Raw genomic sequence first — 12,001 nt, 5'->3', positions numbered from 1 at the left:
ATCTAACGAGTTCTTATTTGTATCTCAAGGGTAAGAGGTATTCTATGGATGAGTTCAAATGTAGGAGGAATTTTGTATACTTGAGAATTTCTTCTTGACCAAGATGATGAGAAGAATGTTTGTTAAGTCACTTTTTACTTTTGTCAAAATATTTGCTAGAAAATTTCAGATATATGGCAATATGATTATGAGGTTATCAATTGAGAAACACTAATTAGCAAGGACCTACAATATATACAACAAAAATACATGGATTTTAATGGCAGGAAACTATTTGATAAAGCATATGTTACATCTTCGCCAGAACAACCAACCAATCAATTTCATTGCTGGAGATTGGAGCTTGGCTTGGGTTTTATGTTGTGATGGTTTGGATCTTATTGCCTTCATTCCTCCTAGCTCTCTTCAAATAAGAAACAAGACTCAAGATGTAGAGGATACCAGTAAATTGGGCCTTGATGATTATGTACCTCACTTATATATTCAACAGATGCAACTAGAAAATCTAACAACTAAAGTTATCGTGTTTCCAGATCACTTGAATCCTAAACTGATAAGTGATCCTATTTTTTGCAAGTCTCATGCACTTAATAGTGTTGTCTCCTCTTGATGCAAGCCACCTTGCAATTACATGAGGATAAAGGACACAAGCATTATAAGTAGAGTTGTATGCTAGTAGTTTGCATTGTATCACATTTCACTTCCAACTTCATTTTAGCTTGCTCAGAGTACTAGGATTTACTTTTGCACTTACTTTCTACATTTTATTTTTATAACTTACACAGAAAACTAATAGAAATTGTAAAACTCATAAAATGAATCCAACAGCTAGTGCCACAAACTTAGGATCCACCAATGAAGATGGGAACCATACATTGAGTGTTTTTATCCTAGTCCCTTTTTGTTGATGAAAGTCAAAATCCTACATCAACAAGGCTATCTAAAGTCCAAGGAAGAAGTGAATTGAAAACCATTTCATAGTTGTTCATGATTTATATGCACCCACAAAATATATTGCATATAATCAGGCAAATAATGAAATTCAACACCACACAAGCAAATAAAATAGGGCAATAATTTAGTTATATGTGACAGTGTAAAATGCATCCTAGTCTTCCAAAAGGAAGAACAAAGCATGTTGCATGCTCAAAAGCCAATGTAACACTATAAAATCCATCACAAAGCATTGAAAGGAACCCTACAGCGATGACAGTCAATGACTAAAGAAAATTTAAAGATTTTCAATGATCTCAGGAGACCTAACTTCTTATTTTCACATAAATTCTCAACTCTATCACTATCAGTATGTCATGAAGCAACATAAGTAGATCTAGGGCTTGTAAAAAAAATAAGTGAATTATACATCCATTGGATCTCCCTTTTCCATGAGGATTGTGACTCCAAGTGATGTTGAACAAAATCATAACATAAAATAGTTATACTTTCCTCAATACTTTTCAAAATCACTAATATGATACCAATTCAGAAATGGCATAAAAAATTGGCCTCTGATGGAAGACTTCAATCTAATTCCTAGGAAAAGAAAAAAATGATTTGCAATAACACCTACAATACTGCACAAAATCACTACTATGACCCCAATGTGGAAATGGAGCCAAAATTTTGGATCTTGCAGCTTGAATGTAATTAGCCACACTAGTGAAAAAATATGCTTGTCACAATTTTTTTGGTCGTTGAAGGGAGTAGATCTAGTGGAAGTTGAAAAGTAAAACCTCAATGAGCCATGGTATAGAGCCCTTGATTGTAAGAACCCATCAGTGTTAGATCTTGTCATAGTGTGAGATGGAAACCTTAAGAGGTGACTAGATATACAAGCTACAATCATTTAGCTCTAATACCAATTGATATATGCACAATTAAGAAAATATAAGAAAGATACTCACACAAGAAAAGCACAAAAGAGAAAGTATGAAAATATGAGAGAATATTGTTGGAACCATACATGTATATGTACACTCATTTGTATTAAGAAATATACAGAGTAAAAAATTGTTGAAAAGTGATCAAGTTTGAACATGCCTCCAATAAAGTACAATAAAGTGGGTGAGAAATCAATTTATACCAAGTCACCCAAAAGAGATAAGGTGAAAGGGAAAAAATAAAAAGTACATATCATGAATTGATACCAATTGATATGTGCACAACACTAGCAGATGGGAGAAAGACACTCACACTTTGTGCCTACACTGGATATACTCTTCTAGTCCCATTGGCCTACTTTTGATGTTGTTTGTTGGACCTTCATAAAATTATCGATCTTATTATCTATCACACATAGAAAAGAACAATACAACAAGTATGCAAGCATGAGAGGAGACTGTCAGAATTGTACTTATATATGTGCACTCATTCATATTAAGTGTTGAATTTCCATGAAATCCTGCAACTACTTGAATGAACAATCTGAACTAATGGCAACAACAAACTGAAACCAAATATTCTTTTCACCAAGACAGAATTTCTCAACACTAGAAGCAGTGGAATTAAACACAAAGATAAAGACACAATCACACAGATTCAACATAATAATTTTTCTAGGGAACCCAACTAGGAAAACCCTCTCCTTGTTGTAGATTTTATTAAGAGAATTATGAGAAATTAGATTTATTTACAAGAAAATATCATTTTACTAGGAAAACACAATTTTTCTCACATCTTATACTACACTTGAAATAGCCTGCAAATAACCATGAACCATCTCCTCCTTACTTTCATAGTTTCTACAGTTCAGGAAAGGTAGGGACATCCCTCAACATGACAATGCATTAAATTTAGTTGATGCACCAGATGCATTAAATATGAATACCAGCAAATTACCATCTAAACACTAGTATGACATGCACCTCAAGAATGCGCGGGTCTACAGGTCCAAGCAGAGTTGGGGTAGCCATCAATGCTTCCTTTCGGTAACAATTCTCTAAAATATAGGTAGTGGCAGGTCAGCCTTCAACAAAACAATGAATTTGATCTAGTTGATGCACTAGGTGCGTTGAATATGAATACTAGTAGATCCTATTCTAAACCTTGGTTTGATATGCAACTAGGGCACCCACTGATCGAAAGTCCAAGTATCGGTCTGGTATACATGAACACTTTCTCTGAGTAACAATATAAATAAAAGGGATGGCAGGTGCAGGGGATACCCTCGTTGATCTTGGAGGAATAACTAAATTGTCATGCACTTGGAGTTTTGGAAAATCATCCAATAAAAAGGAAGTAGATTACTCATTTCACCAAAGGCTAAGGTTAGTAATGGAAATTGAAAATCATATCTTGTAACAAATTAAATTGGGGGACTCTAGCATAATTGTGAAGTCAGTGATCAAGAAAGTATGTCTGGTTGATCACAAACTTACCTCAATTTTGACATGAGCATAAAATGTGCTAAGGATCCATTATCACCAAGTTGACTCACTAGCTAGCAAGGCAATAATATTGAAAATTGAGAGATTTAGATAAATCGTGCTCTAGCCACCCCAAGCTATTCCATAATTCCTCCCTTACTAATTAACATCCATGTACCTAAAATGTATCAAGCCATGTGTCCTTCATGCACAATCCCATCCATCAAGATAAATAAATAAACATGAAGAGACTTAAAGCTCCCTAATACATGTCTAAGGTAGGGGGGATGTGTGGTAATGAAGGTTTGCATTTAATTCACCTTGATCCAAGTGGGATAATGGAAAACTCATCCTTAATCCAATGGGAGGAAGATGGGCATATCTACATGAATTCAACAATGTTCTTTAGGTTTGATTTGGTTTTCACTTTTCACTTTGTTTGTTCTTCTTCTGTCAAGTACAGTTTGTGGTCAGAATTTGGCTTCTCATATCTCTAATCTCTCTAGATATGGACATACTAGTTTTGAATTTGAAATTTAGAGGATTGGACATTTGAGTTTAAATCTTTGTACTTTACTCCCTAGAATTGGGCTTATATGTTTATTTGGCCTCTACAACCAATCTTGATTTTCAGATAGGTAGTTGTTCTTATTAACATTCAGTTCACGCTTTGTCTATTGATTTTGGTTTTTAGTCAGGTAATGGATGCTTTCCCAATGTTTATACTTTGTTTATGGGAATATGGATTTGTTTCTAAGCCCCTGGGAAATGGTACAGAGAGAGTTTTACTACTCAACCTATTTTCAACTTGTGGTTTTGAGTCATGCCTACTCACTAGAAGAGAGAGATTTATTTGGAGCCTTTTCAATCTTTCTCTATACAATCTTCACCCAAATCTAGAGGCTTGTCATCTATGTCTCACAGCAGGTCAAATTTATTAGAATTAAGGAGGATTTTATGGAAACATGAAGACATGGTAGATGGTAACAGAGCTTCCATTCTCACTCCCATTTCCATATTTAATGGATATGAGAAGAAATGAGACCTGACTGATGGTCTAGGGAAATAGACTGAATACATGGGTATCTTTGGGAAATCTACATGTGGAGACTTAATACATGGGTATCTTTGGGAAATTCCACAAGTACATGGGTATCTTTGGGAAATCTACCCAAAGAGGATATCCATAATACAAATGGCATTGCATGATCTCCTAAAAAGTAAGGTTCCCAACACTGGTATACTGCCATATTGTTCATGCAAGACCAGTGTCTAGGAGATACAATTTTGTGGACAGATGAGGCAAACTCAAAAATAAGGAAAATAAATCCTTTACACAGTTTTCTAGATGTTTTCATCTTCGAGCAGCATTCCTTCCAATTCTCAGAAACCTATTGTTTGAATATTGCTTCAGGTGGGACCCTTCCAATAAAATATGCAATGAAAAGAATGATTTTTTATCACTGTGCTTCAGGTGAAATCATTCTAGCCATATATGTAATTAAATTAATGGTTTCTGATATCATGCATTACTTGCACAATAACAGATATATAAAACACGATTAATCTTAGTGCAAGTAATTAATCTTCTTGGCAGTGCCATCTTGATGGGCTAATTCTACTTCTAGGATAACAATCACATGCAGTATGATTATCCATCATACTAGATGCTTAAAGAGCTCTATGAGTTCTAAGGGCCTGGGTTTTGAGATGGTATCTTTTTCAAGGCAAGTGAAGAGTTGATACAAATTATACATAGAATAATAGGTTGACCTAATACATCCTACAAGGATCCAAAAATCCTTCCAACCATTAATTGTCATCTCTTGTTATTTCCTCATCACAAGTCTTAATTTTGCATTATCGCCCTTGTTTCATTGTTCTACGTTCTTTGTTTATGAATCGAAGTAATTGATATTCTAGTAATAAATAAATATGATCTGTTAACTATAGAATCTTTACACAGATAGCATCTTGTATCATTCCTTGACATAGATGTTTGGTTAATGATGATAAAGATATTTTTTTAGCATGTTAGCTTCCCAAAAAATAGACCCTTAATATATAGATGAAAATGTGATAGTAGACTTGCAAATAAAAACTTAGAATTTCCTCTATCTATGTGTGTTAAAATGACTTTAAGCACCTAGTATTCTAGTAAATTAAATTGATGTATTGGTTGCACTTGTTCATAAAATTATTTCATAACCAACATTCTACTACTAAATGGGTTGCTTAAAGTTATTAATAAATCACATCATTAAGGGAAAAATATGAAATGCAATACCAAATAATGACAATACATTAACAAGAGATGATTGCTGGTAATTACTTTCATCAAGAGCTAATACTTGATGACATTTGATAGTGAGCTATCACTACATCTTATTCTTATGATGTTATTTGATATGTTGGTGTAGTGACTGAGAATGCTTTCAAGCATATTTTGACTAGCCTTCCTAAACCTGGTGGAGGAGAGTTTGGAAAGTATTACAACCTTACAACTCTAAATGATCCAAGGACAGGTATCTTCATTTGTTTTATCCAACAGTTCTTGGAGCAACTATCTTGTGTAGCACCAAAATGTTACTTTTATCTCTAGAAACCACAAATTTAACATCTGTTTTGTCAACATATACTATAATTTCTGCCTTAGATTGCATTTGCGAGATTCAATAAGCAGTGTTTTAATTTTTAAAACTTTAGCATGGGGAATACAAAGATCTACTTAATAGTAGTCACCAATGATCCAAGTGCCCTGTCTTGTGGTCTTTATCTCTGATTGAATGCCTTAAGTAGCTTCAAGTGTAGATAATTCATTTAGTAGTGTTTTTATTCCTGTGTTGTTTGTATAGCCCTAGTTAATTTCAGTTGTGCATGAGTGTATGAAGAATCTTATTCATGAGTTTCTTAAAGGGAGGGTTATAAAAGGTGTTAACTAGCTTCAAGTGTAGATAACTAATTTAGTATCCATTTTATTCCTATGTTGTGTGTATATCCGTAGTTGATTTTAGTTCAGTGCATGGATGTATGAAGAACCTTATTCATGAGTTTCTTAAAGGGAGGGCTATAAAAGGTTAGGTTGTCATCTTAATTTAGTGTGTTTTGTTTAGTAAAATGTGTTGTCCTTGATAAGAATGAGAAAAATATTTATTCTGCCTAAAACTATAACAATTAATCATGTCTCTTCTCAGAGTTTATTCAGTATCAGAACCCATGTATAAAATCAAGACAAAGGTACATATACAAAACACTAAGTGAGTTTGTCCATGACTAGAAAAGTGGAAAACTCAAGAGCCTGTCCAGAGAGAGTGAGAGAGAGAGATATGATGATGAAGTTAATGGTGTCAAGGCCTCCTGAGTCTGATGGTTGAGGGTGAGGAGGGTGAGCTGGGAATTGGCTCACTATTGGAGTGCTCTAGAAACATCGGGGTGGGGGGGGTCTGTTAGTGTATATAGCCATTGCTTCTGGAGGTTGAGCTAGCTTGTTGTCTCCAGTGTCCACTTTCTTCCTCTTTGGAACCGTAATTTATAATAATTGTACATATTCTTGCACAACTGGTGAGGTTAAGAAAAATATCTTGTCATCTAATGACTCACTTGGCATATTACTGAGACTTATCTGGCATACTCTTCTTGAATCCATCCACGACTGCTTTGTTTTTATTGCTCGACTATGTTGTTGAAATTAAAATTACCCAGGTTCACATAGTTAACTTTGTTGAAATAAAAATAATTATATACTTGGTGTTTTTGGTTAGTTTTCAAGTAGGGCATGGCTGATGTTTGGATTTCTCTATCCTTTTTGCAAATAGACTGCCTTATTCTATCAGAATTCTTCTCGAGTCAGCAATTCGCAACTGTGATAATTTTCAGGTCACAAAGAATGACGTGGAGAATATTCTTGATTGGGAGAATACTTCCCCAAAGAAAGTTGAAATTCCTTTTAAACATGCTCGTGTTATTCTCCAGGTGAGTTTACTAGCATGGCTGCCTCATGCATTGTCTTTACTGTTGGTTATTGGACAGAATGCACTGCAGTTTTCCTTGTTCTGGTTATTTTTATCTGAGTATATTTAACATTTTGGAGAGTTTAATACTTAATTTGACATTGATTTTTACCTTTTCAGGATTTCACTGGTGTGCCAGCAGTTGTTGATCTTGCTAGCATGCATGATGGTATAAAATGACTTGGTGGTGATCCTAATAAGATCAATCCTTTGGTAGGTTATTTGTTAAGAAAATTCTATCTCTGTTAACTGAGGCTTCTGTGAGGAGAGTTAATTAGAGATTCTGCTTCTGGATCCATCACATTATGATTTAATTTTGTCAATGCTTCAAACCACATGTCAACATTTCAAACCAACTAATGTGGTTCAAAACGTTGACAAGATTAAATCCTAATGTGATGGATCCCGAAGCAAAATCTGTAATTTCTATCTCTAATATTCTCAGCATCATTACTTACTTAGTGGCACCAATGGAGAGATGAAATTCTTTACAGTTTGTTGCTACTGCAGTTAAGCTTAATATTATTTTTTAAGACAATTGTTTGTTTGTTTCCATATTTCCCAAATCAATTGAATTATAAGCACGCTAGTGCAAATCAAACAACAATTAGATCTCCTTCAGACAATGCAATTTATTAAAACATTTAGTTGAAAATCTGAACAGAGATGCACTTTCAGTGACCTCTAATAAAATTATGTTATACCAATGAACAGATATTAATTTTTAGTATCCTCTAATTTGATGATGTTAGACCAATGTGAAAATAAGGACAAAAACACAATGATTCAGATGATAAAAGGCATGGGCATTAGAGAACAAGAGCCAGCATGCAATAACATAGGACTGGAGGAAGCATCAAGACATCTCATTTTTATTTAGTCTAAGTTTTCTAAAATAATTAGTAGTTTAGGCATCTATTATAAGTATTATCTTCCTCCTTTGTTGTATATGCTAGGGATTAAAGATTTCTACAAAGCAACAAGAACAACCTCCATACCACACTCTATACATCAGAGTTTATGGTGCATCGAGAGCTCCTCATATGCCACCTTTATATGCTCCAAACAGAGTGGTTCTATTGGAAATATTATATCAGACATTTTCTCATCGAGTGACAGGTACTCTTAAGAGGGAAAATAGGTCAATATGGCCTAAGTTTGCTATAAGGATCAGATACTATGGAGTTGATAGCACCATCCAAGCCATGAAATAGGCCAATGAAATTGAATCATATCATTTTGGAGAGATAAGATTTAGGAGACAATATCCTAAAGTTGGGGTTCTTAGTCATTGTGTTGTTGTCAACCAGATGTAGTCTTATACTCATGAGAGGGATACTGATGAGGAAATCTTCAAGAGACGAGGTTAAAGAAAATCTAAGTCAAGTACCTCAGAAGAAGGCCAAACAAACCCAAGGTTCACCTATTGTCAACCTCCAGGAAGAAGCTGAAAATCTCCAAAGGACATTAGAACAGGTGAAGGAGATGAAGGAAGCAGATAAACTCAATAGTGAGATTGAAGTAGAGCAAGCAGCAAAGGAGACAGGAGAATAGAGAATGAAAGAAGAACAAGATGATCTGGTGAAACAATTGGCTTTGGAAACTAAACAAAGAATCAAGCAGTAGGAAAAAAAAGGAAAAGAGATGAAGAGATGAAGAGGAAAAGAGATGAGGAACTCCAAAAGGAGAAGTAATAATCTATGTGGAAAGAAAAATTGATTGAACACCTTGACATTCCATCATCTCTGAAGATACCACCCACTCCTCAATCTCCAACGGAATCATGTCATATTGAAGAAATGGAGAAGGAGAAATTTTCAATTTTCCCCATGACCATGGCTGACCCAATAGTGGTATTGAAAATATTCAATTATGAATACAAGAAGAACAAGGTTAGTAGAAGAGTTTCCAAAAAGGATAAGGTTGGGAGAGAGATTGTCACTAAGGAGGTTATCATTCATCATACAACAATTGATCCAAAGATGATTACAACTGCCAGTATTTCCATGGCCCAAGAAATAGGTGATAATGTTTACAAGCTAAAGAGAAAGGTCTATGATGCTCAGTTGGAACTCAATGTTGCTAGGCAAAGAGTTACAGAGCTAGAATTCCAACAGCAAGGTGAGCTAGACTCAGTTAAAGAGTTCAAAGGGAAATCACTTTAGATCCAAGAGGAACTGAGTATGGTTCAGAAATAACTCTACAGGAGCATTCAGGACATCAAAGATAAAACTCCTAAGTTTGATGTTTATATAAAGAGGATGGGGCATGTCAAGGAATAATTGGAGGATATTCCAAATATGCTAGGTGGCATCATTCAATGGCAAATACAGTATCCTAATAAGGGGGTAGACATTCCTCAACTCAGTGACTTGGATAAAATAATATGTTTTTCCAAAGCTTAGAAATGTCTGGACAGGGCTACAGCCTTAGAGGAAAAGGCTCGGGAAGATTAAAAATTTTCTTCAAGTTTGAAGGAGAGGTTGATGCAGTCTTGAATAACTTCAAGTTACCAATGTTCCAATCAACCTTTGGTCATGTACCTGTGGAGTAGTGCATAGAATAAAAGGAGAGAGTGATAGATAATTGCAACCAGGAGATCCAGGCATTAAAATTCATCATCATGGACAACACAGTGTATGTTTCTAGCAAGGTTGCATAGGTATGAGGCTATGGAAGTAAGCCACATACAATTATTGGGTATATCAGAATAATGTTGAGTAGCTAATCTAGGACCTGGGTCAATCTAACATATTTTTTTGCCCTTTAATCTCATAATTTTCTAAATATTTTGGCCAGACGAGAAGTTTCCATTTGACTCAAAGCCTAAAAGATATTAAATTTATGGCACTATGTTATAATGGGTTTAAAATTCATAAGGTCACAACTCCACTAACATCTACAATCAACCTCATAACATAAATAGGAAAAGAGAGACGGAATCAAAGAAAACCATCATATACATACTTAAGTGTTTTGTCCCAGCTTCCAGTTGCAAGCAAGTTCATTTTTGGAATCTATGCAATTTCCTTAATAGGTGAATCATGCATGGGCACAGTTACTAGTTGAACCCCAATCAAAAATGGCCACATTTTATCTTTTTTATCACATCCAACAGAGAAAACAACAGTTCCATCATCCTTCCATGTTGAGCAGAGAACCTGCATACAAAGCATTACATAATATAAAAACTTAGAAGCACACTCTGAAACTTCATTAGTGGTTATTTCCATAAGTAAGTTATAGACCTCGTTTCTACAAGCATATTACAACTTCTGAATAAACTTCACAACAAAAAAGAAAAGGTACTATAATTCCAACCACAATATGAAGCACCTCACCAGTTGGTCATATGACATTCTGCTTTTGGTATGCTAGCCCCAGTTTGAAGGACCTTCTAGCATCTAACCTGGTAACATGCATTCCAAAATATAACAGAAGATAAAAAAGAACACCAGTCCAAAATTATTACAATAATATCATTATCCCCAAAATCTCATATGAATAAGTCCACATTTCAGTAAATAGAGACATTTGATAATAAACCTGATTATCCAAGGATATGGCCACCAAATAATTAGCTTTTGGACTAAAAGAGAGGCTTGAGATACTACCATTTGGGGGTTGCACAATCTGCAAAACAAAAAATTTACGAAAGATTTATTAGGATTGTGAGGACTTGTAGCAGTATCGATGGTGCCGAAAGTAGTATCCATTGAAGAAACTCTCTGTTAATTAACCTCTCAAATACGAGGAAGTGCAACATAATGCCTAAAGTTGCACTTAAGGCGATCTAGAATCCCTCAATTCTGCCCCGTTTAAAAGGCCCCAGAAACTATCACTGCACAGAATCTGTCAAAGCTTTGTCTTAGAAAAAATGTTTGATATGTTTAATGGCCAAAACTTCTCAACCCTCAAATCTCCAGGAATCGCATGCTGCGTTATTTTTACTATACAAGTCTCCTGGGGGCTCGCACGTTGGCTTTCCCTCCAATTGATAACCCGCCAAATTTCAAATGGTTAACATACCCACCCAAGTTCAAATGTCTAACATACATCCATCTTTCCTCCCGATGTTTTGACATATGTTTTGCCATATTAACAAAAATTCCTCTCGATTTTTAGACATATATTTTTCCATATTAACAACAACAACAAAAAGTAAGGGTACACAATAGTTGTAAAATTTTATTACTTAAAATAAGTATATATAAAATATAATATAAAAAAGTAAGGGTAAACAATAGTTGTAAAATTTTATTACTTAAAATAAGTATATATAAAAAAAATGTTGAAGATTTTTAAAGCATATTTTTTTTATTGGAAAAATAGTGATTGAGGTTAATTTAGGTTAAGTAGAGCTAATATATGTAATATAGTAGTAATAATCTATTTTTAAGTTCATGGCTAAGTGAGACAATAAGACCTTATTGTTTGTAGGACAATGGAATTTCAATTTGGTGTATGAGATCTCATTGTTTTTAGGACAAGGGACCTGTGTCTGCATAGTGATTTGACTACTAAAGTCTACAAAGGTGTACATACTCTACCCCCATTTAGATTTGAACCTATGACCTCTTATGAGGAAGCACATGTTCTTAACCATTATAAAGATATAAAAATGTT

At 34.6% G+C, this 12,001-nt stretch overlaps 1 long non-coding RNA gene across 1 annotated transcript; it reads right to left on the bottom strand.

The window, feature by feature from the left end:
• Positions 1–10,280: 10,280 nt before the first annotated feature.
• On the bottom strand, positions 10,281–11,300 carry LOC149162512 (uncharacterized). Its single transcript, XR_016261559.1, has 4 exons — positions 11,116–11,300; positions 10,922–11,008; positions 10,717–10,784; positions 10,281–10,536 (listed from the first exon to the last, which is right to left on the bottom strand). It is a non-coding gene; the product is annotated as an uncharacterized LOC149162512 (long non-coding RNA).
• Between the last annotated feature and the right edge of the window lie 701 nt (positions 11,301–12,001).

The sequence above is a fragment of the Pinus tabuliformis genome, chromosome 5_2 (assembly GCF_031772625.1).
Source record: "Pinus tabuliformis cultivar Carrire ecotype Pingquan chromosome 5_2, CPIR1, whole genome shotgun sequence".
Classification (NCBI taxonomy): Eukaryota; Viridiplantae; Streptophyta; class Pinopsida; order Pinales; family Pinaceae; genus Pinus; species Pinus tabuliformis.
This window is presented reverse-complemented; position numbering and strand designations above follow the sequence as displayed.